We start from the raw sequence: 16,938 nt of genomic DNA, 5'->3' as shown, positions 1-16,938 counted from the left end.
CTAAGTTAATAGCCAACTTTATAGCCAAGCTAATAGAAAAGCCACATTACACTGGCTCTGTTTTGCCAGACCAGCCACTTTGAAGACTTCGAGCTGATTTATGTCCCATGATATTTGTTGGAATCTCAAGGCTACTGTAAAAAAAAAAAAAATTCTCCCATTGCTGTTACTAAAATGTGCTAAGTAAGTCACAATAGTAGCCAGAATATTTGTGAGTAAACAATGTAGAATATTCAACTAGTTTAAGAAATGATGCTAGCTATGTGTCTCCAAGCTCTTTCCTCAGATATTTGACCCCAGGCATTTGGTAAATCCTAAAAAGCCATTATTTCAGCAGGTGTTGGTTTCCACTTGAAGGCAAGCCAAATATTACATGTGCATGGCATACATTTGTATTTTTCAAAGGGTTTTCACTTTGGCTATTTCATTTTATCCTTATACAATGCTAATGTGTAGGTTGAAGTTGTTCTCTATGATCTCCAAAACAGCTATTTATTTATTTAGTCTCTAGTTTTTTTTGTCTGTTTTTAACCCACTGGGGCATTACTAATGTTAACGCATACAATAATATAATAGAGCACTATGTTTCAAAAGTTGTAAATCAACCTAGGTTCAGTAATCAACTTTGCAAATTTGAAAGGATAACAAAAAATTGATAGGGATTGGCAAAAATACCTTTGTAGCAGATATGCCCCAAACACTTAAGGATTCAGAAGGAGGCCAGAATAAATTAATACTATTTTTAAAACATAAAATAGGAAATAATTGAACACAACTTTACCAAAACCTATGGATGTTCAATGGAAGAGAAGAGAATGTGGAGTAAGGTTAACGGGTGTCATGATTTAATCAATGGTCTTTATAATAAACTTTAAAAGGTTATTTGAAAGTGTTAGCTTTCCTTTTTATAAAGAAGAAACATGCTAGTATGTACTTTGGAAAAAAATACCTGGAGACACGCACACCATGTTATTAGCAGCAATTATCAAGGAGAGACTATTTATTTGTATCGATTTTGATCTGATCAAAAGTTTCCAAATATTCTTGAAATATGTGCGAGAGTGTTCTCTTTAGTTAGACAGTAAGCTCAGTCTCCTTTATTTTTTTTTAAATTTTTTAAAATTTTTTTTTAACGTTTATTTATTTTTGAGACAGAGAGAGACAGAGCATGAATTGGGGAGGGTCAGAGAGAGGGAGACACAGAATCTGAAACAGGCTCCAGGCTCTGAGCTGTCAGCACAGAGCCCGACGCGGGGCTCGAACTCACAGACTGTGAGATCATGACCTGAGCCGAAGTCGGACGCTTAACCGACTGAGCCACCCAGGCACCCCAAGCTCAGTCTCCTTTAAAAATTCCAGCTGGAGGGGTGCTTGGCGGGCTCAGTTGGTGGAGCATGTAACTCTTGATCTTGGGGTTGTGAGTTTGAGCCCCATGGTGGGTGTTGAGATCATTTAAAAATAAAATCTTAAAAAAAAAAATCAATGGAGCTATTGATCCATCTGCAAACTTACTATTGCTGGAGACATTTTAAGTCAGTGTGTTTCAACCATAGGCCCATCAAAATTCGACTTTGTGTCTTTCTCATAAATTCTAATTGATGAGGGAAAAGGAGGAGAGGAGAGAATGAGATCCAGAAGTAACAAGATGGAGGTTAAGGTATTATGGTCAGATTTTAATTTATCCAGGAACAGAGTGAGTAGCATTGTAAGTCTAATGCCAGTCATCGTATATATCAGAATATTCAGGGCCTCCTAACCATTTTATATCTGGAAAGGCTCCAAGAAAAAAGCCTAATTCGGTTTACTGACGCTTTGGGACCATCCTGGAGCTGGGGCTGGAGTGTTTTTCTTCATCTGTTCCCTCTGGGTGCAGTTAAGGGGCCACCTAGTGACTGGGCTGGGAATTGTAGCTACCCTACAGTGCCCTCCCCCCACCTCACTCCACCACAATGCACACACTCCAGGAAGCTTGTCAGTTCACATGTGGAATGAAAGAAATTAGGTTGGCAAACTTCTCTCTAATAGAAACCGCCTTAACAACCCACTTTGCAAGTCTGTCTCCTTGTCCAGAATCATCTTTCACAGAGCCTTAAATTCTCACATTACCTAACAGGATTACCAAGAGGATACACTGAAATTACATAAACTAAAACACAAAAATGCAGTTTTAAAAGTTACAGTTATTGTTTGTGTTAGCCAAACCTTGGGAATAGGTCACAGAAGAGTTTTGTTAAGTGCCAGTCTGTTATAAAATCAGAGATGTTAAGGTAGGCAAAACTTGGGAAGTCCATAGTTTTAAAACCTTCATTCTAAGAAGGAAGAAACTGAGGTTTAGAGATGTAAAGAGGAGGGACTTCATGGGGCTGTTCTACTTCCATTCATTTGTTTATTAACAGATATTTTTCACTGAATTTCTTTTTTCCTTTTTTTTAAATGTTTGTTTATTTTGAGAGAAAGAGAGAGAGCACAAGTGAGCAGAGGAAGGAAAGAGAGGAAGAGAGAGAATCCCAAGCAGGTTCCATACGTCAGCGCCGAGCCTGATGTTGGGCTCAGTCTCACAAACCGTGAGATCATGACTTGAGCTGAAACCAGGAGTCAGACGCTTAATCCACTGAGTCACTGAGGCGCCCTGTTCACTTAATTTTTACTAAGAGCTAGGTGCTGGGGAAGCAAAGATGGATAAGGCACAAGGAGCACTCTGTCCAGAGGAGAGCCAGATTCAGAAGCAAGTAAAAATGAGTGTGGGAGTGAAGTGGTACAGCTGTACAAAGGACCTGCTTGTGTTAGACCCACCAGAGACACCGTGTACCCTATAAGACAACATGCTTTAAAAAGCACACAGAATAAACAAAATGTGGTATATCAATACAAAGGAATATTATTTAGTTTTAAAAAGGAAGGAAATTCTGACACATGCTACAATATGGATTAAACTTGAGGACATTATGCTAAATGAAATAAGCCAGTCACATAGGGTCAAATACTGTATGATTCCACGTATATGAGATACCTAGTCAGATTCACAGAGACAGTAAGTAGAATGGTGGTTGCCAGGGGCTGAGGGAGGGGGAGAGGGGGAGTCATTGTTTAATGGGGACTGAGTTCCAATTCAGAAAGATGAGAAAGTTCTGGAGATGGATGGTGGTGATGGTTGCACAACATTGTGAATGTCCTTAATACTGCTGAACTGTACACTTAAAACTGGTTAAGATGGTAAATTTTATGTTATATATATTTTTTACCACATTAAAACAATTACACAGAAAGCATCACGATAGTCAGAATAGCTGGTATCAAAAAGATAGAAGTGTTGGCAAGTTGTGGAGAAAAGAGAACGCTTGTGCTCTATTGGTGGGAATGTAAATTGGTGCAGCCACTATGGGAAACAGTAGGGAGGTTCTTCAAAAAATTAAAAATAGAAATGCCAAATGAGTTGGTAATTCCACTGCTGAGTATTTACCCAAAGAAAATGAAAACACTAATTTGAAAAGATATGTGCGCCCCTATGTTTATTGCAGCATTATTTATAATAGTCAAGATATGGAAGCAACCTAAGTGTCCACTGATACCTGAATGGATAAAGGAGTTGTGGTATACATCTACAATGAAATATTACTCAGCCACAAAAAAGAATGAAATCTTGCCATTTGCAACAATATGGATGCACCTACAGAGTATTATGCTAAATGAAATAAGCCAGACAGAGAAAGACAAATACCATACAATTTCACTTATATGTGGAATTAAAACAAGCAAACAAATAAATAATAGAAGCAGACTCATAAATACAGAGATCAAACTGGTGGCTGCCAGAGTGGGGTGGAGGGATGGACAAAATAGGTGAAGGAGGTTAGGAGGTACAAACTTCCATTTATAAAATAAATAAATCATGAGGATGAAAAGTACAGCATAGGGATAGTCAATAATATTGTACTAATTTTGTATTGTGACAGATAGTAACTATACTTATCGTGGTGAGCATTTGAGTAATGTATGGGGTTGTCAAATCACTAATGTTGTACACCCAAAACTAATATAACAGTGTAAAAAATAAAATAATAAAAAAGTTGCATCACACACAGAAAAGAACACAGAAAGCAATGAGAATGAAGCAACTATAGTTCCACATGATATGACAGGGAACGCATACAATGTTGAGCAAAGGAAGCCAGACACAAAAGGATGCAAACTGTCTGCTTTCTATATCATGTATGTGTTAAAATTCAGGATAGTGGTCATCACTGGGGGAGGCAGAGACGGGACAGCATGGGCTTCCAGGGATCTGGTAATGCTTCTGTTTCTCCATCCAGGAAGGAACGCTTACTTTGTAAAGATCAATTGCACTTTATACCTATAATTTGTGCAGTTTTCTGTATATATATTAAAACTCGGCTTATTGTTGTTGATTTATGGGACATAGACCAACTGAAGAGGAATCAGTAGGATAGTAAAGGGACTTACTTCATAGGAGGAAAGGTTGACTATTTTCAGGATGGTCAGAGTAGTTTAGAATCTTCAAATATCTGAAAAAGTGGCATGTGGAAGAAGAAGCCAGTTTCACTTATTATACCCAGAGGGGTAGAACTTGGGGATGATGGGTGGGAGGTAGAGGAAGACAGAATTTAGCTCATTATAAAGGATGCTTCAATTGCAGGGTTAGAATGGGATCTCTCAGGAGATCATACAGTCAGATGGAATGAGCACTGACTTCTGAGCCAACGGGAAAGTGGCTTTGTCACTTTCTTGGAACTATCTATGTCACTCTATTGAGTCTCAGTTCCACAACTGTAAACTGGGGCTAGTGCTAAGTAGCTTGCTGGGTTAGTTATAGGGCTTGTGACAATGTATACAACATGCCTCAAATAGGCCTTGGCCCATAAGAGGCACTCTATAAGTGGTAGAAACTATTTTCAGTAGAAAATTAAATAGGTAGATAATACCTTGGTAATGTGTTAGAATGTGTATTGAAGTATTGGTCTTTTTCAACCCCAAGAATCTATGGCTCTTTGTATCTTTCTTTGTAATTTTCTCAAGGTCACACAACTATTGTTGCAAGGCCCTCTGTCCCTGAGGTGGTTTTCTCTAGTGGGCTGCCTTGGGCAGGAGAGTTACTAGTAGTAAGCCATTACCCACCAGAGGTAAATAGATATTTACATCAGCAATAGGCCCTGAGGTACAGGACCCTGTTCCTTTAAATTCTCAATGTGCTCTGGGAAAGTTCAAAGAGGGGAAAACCTGGGAAGGTTGTTCAAGTGGTAGGTTATAAATGGGACAGTTTACAGCTTGAAGATACCATAGATCTCATGGTATCAAATTAAGCATATGACTTTGGCTCAGGTCATGATCTCATGGTTCTTGAGTTCGAGCCCTGCATTGGGCTCTGTGCTGACAGCTTAGAGCCTGGAGCCTGCTTCAGATTCTGTGTCTTCCTCTTTCTCTGCCCCTTCCCTGCTCACTCTCGAAAATACATAAAAACATTAAAAAAAATTTTTTTAAGTGGATTAAAGAAAAAAATGAAGACAAAATTAGCTTGTCTCATCATTTTTCAGGGTCCAGTTCTTATTGGTGGTTAAATTAATAAATCATAAGGCATAAAAAAGAGATGCCATTTTGAAAAACAGTTTCTTCATTTGTAGTCAAAAGCAGTATGCTCAGTCCACAAAGACGAGAAGAACCTGGGTTAGTTAGCACTTTGGACTGAGTTTTCCCACAGCCTCTTTCTTCCCCTGACTGTGGGCTTCTTCCAGAAGGAAATGACTTGCTGGAGTGGGACTTCTGAGATTTACTCTAGGCTCCCCACTGATCTCTGTTGACTATTACTGCCTCAGATTTACACCCTGGAAACAAGGAGAGTCCCTGAGACAAGAGACCTGAGGAAACAGACACCTAGAAAAAGTCTCCTTTTGTCTTAGGCATTACACACTCTAGACTGACCCTTTGAACTTGCTTATTTTCTATAGCTGCTCGAATATTATATCTTGGCCCATTCAACTTCATGTGAAATGAAAAATAATAGGAATTTAGCTCACTATAGCTTTGGCCTTAGCCAAAGGAAAGAAATACCAGCAGCTTCCTTTTGCAAGTAGCGACTTATTTTAGCATTTGCCCTCTCCAGACTAAAGCCCTTGGTAGAAACCAACATTACAGCCCAAGCCCACACAAAAACCTCAGATTTTAGTCATAAGTCTCACAAGGATGTTGCATCAGTTCTTAGTTTACCAAACGGAAACAATGGCATGCTCAAAATGAGTAATTTGACGGGAGTATAACGAAAGGACTACTTACTAAGGTAAACAGGGTATGGGGCGGGTGGGGAGAAGCAAAAGGGATTTGGATAGTATCCCAAGGTTAGCAGCTGCATGCAAAGGAAAGGGAGTACAGTAGTTACAGAGATGGTTCTGTATGCATCGGAATCTCCTGCAGGGCTTGTGAAAACATAGATTGCTGGGCCTTCTCTGGGAGTTTCCGCTTTGGTAGGTTTGGGGTAGGACTAGAGTATTTGTATTTTTCACACATTCTCTGGTGCTGCTGGTCTGGGGGAAAACCTCTGAAAAGGCAGTTTGGCTTGAGTTGTGCCCTCCAACCTGAAGAGACCCAGCAGAGAAGACACCAGGGAATCTAATCCAGGCAGCCTCATGCCCTCCTGCCCTCTCTCTGTAGCTCCCCCTCCATGAAACTCAACCAGCAGCCAGCAGGCGAGGGAGCCCAATGATGCTCAGAAAGTTCAACCTCCAGAATGTGGATCAGATTGGAGAGTGGATCTGAAGGAGTAAACAGAAAATATCCAGCTCTTCCACTCCAAAATATTTTCCAAGTACCTTCTCCTCACCATTTTTTTTCACACTATCTTATATTACTATTTTACTTTCCAGTGTACATGTAACATTCATATGCATGATGTAATGTGATTCTCACAGCAACCCTACAGGATAGGCGGGGATGATATTTATGCTCATTTACAAGTAAGGCAACAAATGAGGCTCAAAATTGATAAAGGCTGCACATTTGGTAAGAGCTGGGATTTCACCCCAAGTTTGCTAGGTCCTAATGTGGGGTTCTTGCCACCACTTCACACTTTAGACATGAGCGAATCCAGCAGTGATGCTGGTCTCCCAACAACAGGCTCTTGGGAAGTTATGTGTTCATCCCTCACTGCCCCATATGCAAGGCCCTCAAGCTACACTCTTTTCTGGGAGAGGTGGCCTCCCTTTTTGACTGGGGAGTTCACCCCTTCATCAGGGCCTATGGTGAATTTAGAAATGCCAGAGTCATTTCTTTGCGTTATTCACTGTTTTTCAAATTTTTCAGTGGCAGGGCGACTCAAAGTCTTGATTTGGAGGTTCTCGCCCCCTCTGGGTTCAGAACCTTTTGAGAAACAGACACATGAATCAGACATATTGAGAGAAAAGAGTTAGCTTTGATGGTGGTGAGGCCAAAGTGGAGGAGTCACATGTCAGGGTGTACAACCGCACTTCCCAATACTCTACTCTAGACCTTCTGGTGAGGCAGGGGTGGGTGCACTGAGCATGCTCAGTTCCTTCCCCAGGGCCCCAGTCAGGTAAGTCACTCCCTCTTTGGGGAGAACCGGGAGGGGACAAGCAGAAAGGCAAATGGTCTCCGCAATTTTGAAGAAGTGGAAGTTTCTATTTTATGGACCTGGGAGAGGGAGAAAATGGCTTCCCCTAGTAATAATGTCCTTTGAGGGCATCTTGCTCTTAGCACTATGGAAGAAGAATTGATGTAATTAATTCTGTCATATGATCTAGGTATTGTAATTTTAAAGATTTGACTTTCATTAGTAGATTAGTATGGCCTCAGGCCTCAATATACTCTCATTTCTTTGATATGCTACTTTGTTTCCTTTAACTAGATTCATTTCTGATCCCTTGATCATTTTTGACAATGCTCTGGACCAAGGCCCACTTGAATTTGAGAAAGTTCCCATGGTTTCCTTTTGAGAAGATCCCTGCTTATCGAATCTAGAGCCTATCTCTCTTTCTTGTCCAGGATTAGGTAGACTATTGGGAAAAGTCTTTATGAAGATTTCCTGGGAACTGGAGTTTTAAAATAAGTGTCTGTGGGAAAATACTCTCTAACTACAGAAGGGGCTCTGTTTTTGCCTCTACTTACTTCTCAAGTTCTTTGGGGAAAAGAAAGTATCATAGGTCAAATCTTTTTACAAGTAAGCTCCACTGGACTGTCCAAATACACGGTATGGATTAGAATTTTGTTTCATTGACTACGATTTGAAATAGGTTAGATATAAGCTGCGCTGTGGAGGACTCTCTTAGAGATTTTCATTGCAAAGGTACTTGTAGAGGAGTTTACCTGTAAACAACAGATCTCTTCCAGCTAAGTTTTTACCAGGCTGATTCAGACTGGGGAGCAGGAGTGGGAAAATACTGTGGACACAGTCTGCTGGCTAGCAGTCAAGGCAGAGGAAAGAAAACACAGGCAAAGGTCTGTGTGAAATGTGAATCTGAGTCACGGAGGGAGAGGAAGAAAATAGCATGTGTCATTCTGAAAAAGCTCCTCTTAGGGCAGTTTCTTTTGGCTGTAACTGCTGCCTCTCCCCTGGAGAGAGTCACAGGGCCTCTCTTGGCTCTTCCTGCCACATTTTCAGACTTAAAAGGAAGCCACCTTCAGGCAAATTCCCTCTTCCTCCCAAGAAAGAAAATAAAAGGAAATTGAGAGTCCTGCTCTCTGAAGAACCTGGGTCCGGTTTTGAAATGAACTCAGGAAAGTGCCCTGCCTTCAGGGGTTGGGAGTATCTGCAGTCACAACTGGGGCTTGCTCCTCTGGTGCCCTCTTGGGTATGAGTGTGGAACTGTTTTCTTTAAAGTGGCCTAAATCCCCACCATTGCAGTCCCCAGAACTCTACCCAGCATGTCTCCTTTTCTAGGCCTTGCCTCTCAGCCTGGAGAGTTTCCTGAACAAATTCTGGTCACTCCTAAGCCTTCTCTCTTGAAATTTTTCTCTGGTAACCCTCTATAGACCCTCATCAATGTATTAAGTTTTCTAAACAAATTCTTTCTCTTTCTACTTTTGCATGCATCTCTGGTCACTAAGTCCCAGAAAGATCCTGTAGAAAATGTCAATCAATAACAGACAAGCATTTCTAAACTTCACTTAACAATTTTATAGTTTTATTGAAATATAATTTACACATCATATTCACCCATTGTAAGTGTACAGCCAATGATTTTTATTAAATTTACAGTACTATGCAATCACTGTTACAGTTTAGGTTTAGAACACTTCCAAAGCCCCATGAAGTTCCCTCACAAGTATTTGCAGCCAATCCTCAATTTCACCTCCAATTTCGGGCGGCTACTGATCTGATTTCTGTCTGAAGATTTTCCTTTTCTGGTCATAGCATATAAATGTACACTTTATAACAAGCTTCTTTCAGTTGGCATAATGTTACCAAGGTTCATCCATGTTGTAGTATGTATCAGTGCTTCGTTCCATTTCATAGCTGAAAAATAGTCCATTATACGGACATACTAGTTTTGTTTATCCATTCATCAGTTGATGGACATCTGCGTTGTTTCCAGCTTTGGGTTATTATGAATAAACAAACTGCTATGGGGGCATGTAGGTGGCTCAGTTGGTTAAGGGTCCAACTTCAGGTCAGGTCATGATCTACAGTTCGTGAGTTCAAGCTCCGCATCGGGCTCTGTGCTGACAGCTCAAAGCCTGGAGCCTGCTTTGGATTCGGTGTCTCCCTTTCTCTCTGTCCCTCCCCTGCTCGTGCTCTGTCTCTCTCTGTCTCTCAAAAATGAAAAGACCTTAAAAAAACAAACAAAAAACCAAACTGCTGTGAACATTTATGTACAAGTCTTTGTGTGAACATATAGTTTCATTTCTCTTGGGTAAATACCTAGTAGAGTTTCTAGGTCATATGGCAAATTTGTTTACCTTTTTAAAAAACTACCAAGTTGTTTTATAATGTGGCTTTTCCATTTTACATTCCCACCAGCAATATATAAAAAGTTTCCCATGTCTTCTTCAACACTTGGTATTGTCTATACTTTGATTATGGCCCTAGTGGGTGTGTAATGGTATCTTCTTGTGGTTTTAATTTGAATTCTCCTAGTCACTAATAATGTTGAGTGTTTTTTCAAGTACTTGTTACCCGTTCATGTATTCTCTTTGGTGAAATGTGCATTTCCTCATTTTTAAATTGGATTGTTAGTCTTCTGATTACTAAGTTATGAGTTCTCTGTGTATTTGGATACAACTCCTCTACCAGATATATAGCTTATAAATATTTTCTTTCAGTCTATGTCTTATCTTTTGAACTTATTAAGAGTTTTCTTTGAAGCCCAAAAGTTGTCACTTTGATGAAGTCCAGTTTATCAATTTTTTGTGGATTGCACTTTTGAGATCATATTTAAGAACTCTGTCTAGCCTAAGGTCATGAAGAATTTATCTTATATTTTATTCTAGAACTTTTAGTTTTACATTTACATTTAGAAGGCAGCTATGCTCACTACTATACCACCAAGGCTACATTACATTTACATTTAGGTCTAAGAGTCCTTTTGAGTTAATTTTTGGGGGGTGGTGTGATGTAAAAGTCTAAGTTAACTTTTTTTCCATATGGATATCAAACTGTACCAGCATCATTTGTTGAAAAGATTGTCCTTTCTCCATTGAACTATCTTGGATACTTCACTGAAAATCAATTGACCATAGGGGTACTTGGGTGGCTCAGTCAGTTAAACGCCAACTCTTAGTTTCAGCTCAGGTCATGATTTCACAGTTTGTGGGATCGAGCCCCAGGTTGGGCTCTGAGCTGATAGCAAGGAGCCTGCTTGGGATTCTCTCTTTCCTTCTCTCTCTGACCCTCCCCTGCTTGTGTGCTCTCTCTCTCTCTCTCTCAAAATAAACATTAAAAAAAGAAAGAAAGAAAATCAGGTGCCAGGGTGGCTTAGTCCATTAAGTGTCTGACTTTGGCTCAGGTCATAATCTCTTGGTTCAGATCCTGAGTTTGAGTCCCGTGTCGGGCTCTGTGTTGACAGCTCAGAGCCTGGAGCCTGCTTCGGATTCTGTGTCTCCCTTTCTCTCTGTCCCTTCCCTGCTCATTCTGTCTCTGTCTCTAATGTCTCTAATGTCTCTGTCTCTAATGTCTTTAATGTTAATAAATAAACATTAAAAAATTTACATTTGGTTCTCTTTTTAAAAACAGATTATGTCTTTTTATTGAATTATGTATTTGTTAAGTCACTGTTGTCATATATTCTTTTAATTATTTAAACATGGTTTCCTTGGGTTCTTTGAACATATTTATAATAACTGCTTTGAAATCTTTGCTAAATCCAACATGTAGGCCCACTCAGAGACAGTTTCTATTAACTCCTTTTTCCCCTGAATATAAGTCATCTTTCCTGCTTCTTTGAAACTTCATAATTTTGTTGTTGAAAGCCGGACATTTAATTTTTTTTAAGTTTTAATTTAAATTCCAGTTAGTTAACATACAATATAATATTAGTTTCAGGTATACAATTTAGTGATTCAACACTTCTATACAACACCTGGTGCTCATCATAAGTGCACTCCTTAATACTCATCACCTATTTCAGCCATCCCCCCACTCACCTCCCCTGTGGGAGCCATCATTTTATTCTCTATAGTTAAGAGTCTGTTTCTTGGTTTGCCTCTCTCTCTTTTTTCTCTTTGCTCATTTGTTTTATTTCTTTTTTTTAACTTATTAAACAAATATTTTAAAATGTTTATTTACTTTTGAGAGCAAGAGCTAGTGAACATGAGCAGGAGAGGGGCAGAGAGAGAAGGGGACAGAGGATCTGAAGCAGGCTCCAGGCTCCAAGCTGTCAGTACAGAGCCTGACACGGGGCTTGAATTCACAAACTGCCAGATCATGACCTGAGCCAAAGCTGGACACCTAACCAGTCACCCAGGTGCCCCTTGTTTGTTCTGTTTCTTAAATTCCCCCTATGATTGAAATCATATGGTATTTGTTCCTCTCTGACTGACTTATTTTGCTTGGCATAATACTAATACTCTGTAGCTCCATTCAGGTCATTGCAAATGGCAAGATTTCATTCTTTTTATGGCTCAGTAATATTCCACTGTATATAAGTACCACATCTTCTTTATCTATTCATCAGTTGATGGACACTTGGGCTGTTTCCATATTTTGGCTATTGTAGATATGCTGCTATAAACATTGGGGTGCATGTATCCCTTTGTATTAGTATTTTTGTATTCTTTGGGTAAATACCTAGTAGTGCAATGCTGGATCATAGGGTGATTCTATTTGTAACTTTTGGAGGAACCTCCATACTGTTTTCCAGAGTGGCTGCACCAGTTTGCATTCCCACCAGCAGTGCAGGAGGGTTCCCCTTTCTTTACATCCTTGCCAACACCTGTTGTTTCTTGTGTTGCTGATTTTAGGCATTTTTTTAAGTTTATCTATTTATTTTTGAGAGAGAGAAAGAGAGAGCACAAGTGAGGGAGAGTCAGAGAGAGAAGGAGACACAGAATCTGAAGCAGGCCCCAGGTTCTGATCTGTCAGTCCAGAGCCAGACACGAGGCTCAAACCCATGAACTGTGAGATCTTGACCTGAGCTGAAGTCGGACATTTAACCAATGAGGCACTCAGGCACCCTGATTTTGGCCATTCTGACAGATGTTAGGTGATATCTCATTGTAGTTTTGGTTTGTATTTCCCTGTTGATGAGTGATGTTGAGCATCTTTTCATGTGTCTATTGGCCATCTGTATGTCTTATTTGGAAAAATGTTTATTCAGGTCTCCTGTCCATTTTTAAATTGGATTATTCATTTTTTGGGTATTGAGTTTTAGAAGTTCTTTATAGATTTCGGACACTAACCCTTTATCAGATATGTCGTTTGCAAATATCTTCTCCCGTTCCATAGGTTGCCTTTCAGTTTTATTGATGTTTTGTTTTCTTTGCTGTGCAGAAGGTTTTTATTTTGATGAAGTAAGAAGTTGCTAGTAAGAAGTTGCTACTATTGATGTCAAAAATGTTGCTGCCTGTGTTCTCCTCTATGATTTTAATGGTTTCAGGTCTCATATTTAGGTATTTAATCCATTTTGAGCTTATTTTTGTGTATGATGTAAGAAAGTGATCCAGTTTCATTCTTTTGCATGTTGCTGTCCAGTTTTTCCCAACACCATTTGTTGAAGAGACTGTCTTTTTCCCATTGGATGTTCTTTTCCACTTTGTTGAAGATTAACTGACCATGTAGTTGTAGGTTCATTTCTGGGTTTTCTATTCGGTTCCATTGACCTATGTGCCTATTTTTGTGTCGGTACCCTACTGTTTTGATCACTACGGCTTTGTAATATAACTTGAAGTCGGGATTTGAGGGCTCCAGGAAAGCTGAGCATATTAGATAAAATTCTGTAGCAAATCTGGTTTCTGATTTCTACCCCTAGTGATAGTTGTTGCTGTTTTTTTCTTTGTTTGTTTAGTGCCTTGTCTGGACTAAACCTATGGATGTCTCCCTCACCTTGTGTGCTCATGATATCTCTGGATTTTTAGGGGTCATCCTGGATCTGCACAGCTTGGTGGTCAGGCAAGGATTGATCAGAGGTTGTGCTCAAACCACAGAGTCAGTAAGACTTCCATTCCTTGCTATTCGATACGTGTGTGGTTTGGAGGGAACTTTCACATTTTAGGCAGTTTTCACATCTGCCTGACTTTTACTTTCCAACAGGCCTTGTGTCTACTTTGTGCGTACACGCAGCCTTGGGTTGGCCAGTGATGGATGGAGAGCCACTATCTAGGACTGTCTATTTCCTGATCTCTTTTTTAAATTATTGGCTAGTCTTTGATCCATTGCTTACCCTAGTCAGAACTGTAGCCTCAGGCTGGCAGATGCCACTGGATTTTTCACATTTGTCTCCAAATTAAATGAGTTCCCTCCAGCAAGGAAGGTGTAAGTTTTCATGACTTGCTCCACCCAGATAGATCACGGTACCAATCAAACTTACTGGGCAGAGGGGCCTGGAGGAGTAGCCTCAGGGAAAAACAACCTAGAACCCTCCATTCTTATCTGATGTGTGGTACTTTTTAATGAATTGATACTTTTCAATTTGTTGTGTGCTTCTGAGTGATTTCTAAAACACTGGAATGGATATTTTTGATAATTTTGCTGTATACTTGTTTTCCATGGAGAGGATTTGCTTATCTCCTTTCTTCATCATGTGAGAAGTCCTGCCCTGAAATCCATTTTTATGTTACATAAGATTGTGTTTATCAAGCAGTTATCTATAAAATGCTAGATTGTTGTTTGCTAAAAAATCTGTTTCATATTTTACAAATGTTTGGGAAATGTTGAGTTAAATAAAATTAAATAGGATTCTTTATTATAGGACTTCACAGGGTCATGAATATTCCAAGATACCTTGCACATCTCTAAGAGCAGGGCTGTGGAGTAGAGTACAAGTATGCAGCATTTTCCAATTAATTTAGCCACAGAATATCTTTTACGATGAGTATCTATTAATAAGTTAAGAAACAATGGTAAATTCTGGGACAAATGAACTGTTTAGACTTTAAGAGATGGTCATCAATGGGTACTTCTTTATATTCCCACAGATCATTGTCAGTAGTGGGGAACAAATAACCAGATGTTCTCCCAGCACCCTTTTATCCTAATAAATCTTTCTCTGGTCCTGCTTTAATCCCTGACACTTTAAGCTCCCATTAGTTCTGTCTCTGAGGCAAACCCACTTATTTTATTTAATTTTAAAAAAAATTTTTATGTTTATTTTTTTATGTTGAAAGAGAGAGACCGACAGCAAGCAGGGGAAGGGCAGAGAGAGAGGGGGAGAGAGATAATTCCAAGCGGGCTCTGCACTGCTAGCATAGAGCCCTATGTGGAACTCAAGCCCACGAACAGTGAGATCATGACCTGAGCCGAAACCAACAGTTGGATGCCTAACCAACTGAGCTACTCAGGCAGCCCCAAACCCACTTAATCTACCCTGACAGAGAAGGTTCAGTTGGGACCTGAATGGACCTCTGAGTTCCTAGTTCCTGGCTTCCTTCCTAAAATGGTTTTAATTTTCCTTATGATTATAAAATTAATGTTATCATTTTTAAAAATTCAGTAAATAGCACAAAGTATAAAGAAAAGCATACAGAGTAATCATAATTTAACCATCCTAGGCAATCACCTTTAACATTTAGGTATTTATGTGTCCAGATATTTTTCTATGCTTACCCTTCCCTCCCACACACTCTTCATTTATGAAATGTAAAATGAGTGCTTACTAAGTGTCAGGCATTTTGCCAGGTGCTGGGCAAATGGTGGTGAACACTTGATCCTTGGTCTCAAGAAGCATTCAGTCTAGTGAGGGAGAAAGACATTAAGTAAATCTGGTAAATAATTTCATATTTACAAATTGTGATAAATGTGAGATTGATATGTATTTTGGCAAAGACAGACTCAAGCCACATACACATGTTTTATAACCTGTTTTCTTCACTCATATCAATCTTTCCATGACAACAAATATAGATTCTGTGCTAGAATCAAGAATAAGAAAAACATGCTCCTATTCCTGAGGGTTTGGTTCTAACAGAGGAGAGAGACATATAAATAGATCATTTCAATTCAATTTTAGTAGAGGTTGTATAAACATGGAGCAGGGAAGGCTTCATGGAGAAGGTGACTGCATGAGTTCTGTTTTAAAGGAAAAATAGAAAATTTCTAGTTAAGAGCAGAAGGATATTCCAGGCAGTCATCATGTGCAAAAACAAAGGAGTTAAAAGTGTGGCATATTCAGGGAACTGTTGGCTGCTTGATATTGCTAAAACAAAAAACGCTAACCTAAGCCTAGTAGGAGAAAAGGCTAGAGAGTTGGGCAATGAGAAAGCTATCAAGGCCTACATCCCCCTGGTAAAGAGTTTGCATTTTATCCGTCAGACTAGTCTGAACTGAGAAAAACATGATCAGATTTCTGAGATAGAAAACTCTCTCTAAAAGGTTGGCTGAAAGGAAAAGAAATCGGTGATAGTGGGTGATTAATTAGAAGAGTTTTATAATAATCCAGGACAGAAATGGTGGCAGGGGAAATGGAGCAAATGGGGGTGAATTAACCATGTTATTAGGGGTAAATGGAGGCAATTTAGCTAGAGTGGGAAATCAGAATTATTTGGAGAGCTGACAAGGACTTTTCAGGGAAAACAATGCCAAGAGTAAAGGTATGAAGAAAGCTAAATGGAGTTTAGAAGTTGGGGTTGGGAATAGGATACATGCCTGGGAACCTAGGGGAGAGTCTCGTATAGGTGAGATCCTTGGAGGCAAGGATATTTGTGTGTCCTTGTAACTCCCCTTTCACGTGGTTCCCAGGCTCATTCCCAGGACGGCATGACAACCTTGCAGTAAGTGAGCATGAATTACTGTTGTTTGTCTTGAATAGTGCCATCAAATGAAGGCAGAAATTTTTGGGAAAATGTTACCTGAAAGAATGATTCCCTAGAGATACATCTTGAGAAGAAGTGGGTTGAATTCTCTGTGGGTATGGGGTGGAATCTAAGGCTTTTAAAGTGAAAGCTAATATTTATATATCAAATATTTCTGAAGAAATAGATGGTAACAGTTGTTTCTAGGGAAGGAAAGGGGGCAGCTGGGGGATGAGAGGGGCAAAAGATTTTGCTCAGCATAACGTTTTGTACATTTTGAGTTTTGAATGGAGGGAATTTAATGTCTATTCAAAATAAAAGGTTTTTTTTTTAAATTTTTTTAACGTTTATTTATTTTTGAGACAGAGAGAGACAGAGCATGAACGGGGGGGGGGGGGGCAGAGAGAGAGGGAGACACAGAATCGGAAGCAGGCTCCAGGCTCCGAGCCATCAACCCAGAGCCCGACGTGGGGCTCAAACTCACGGACCGCGAGATCGTGACCTGAGTCGAAGTCGGACGCTTAACCGACTGAG

The sequence above is a fragment of the Prionailurus viverrinus genome, chromosome B3 (genome assembly GCF_022837055.1).
Source record: "Prionailurus viverrinus isolate Anna chromosome B3, UM_Priviv_1.0, whole genome shotgun sequence".
In the NCBI taxonomy this organism is placed as follows: domain Eukaryota; kingdom Metazoa; phylum Chordata; class Mammalia; order Carnivora; family Felidae; genus Prionailurus; species Prionailurus viverrinus.
This window is presented reverse-complemented; position numbering follows the sequence as displayed.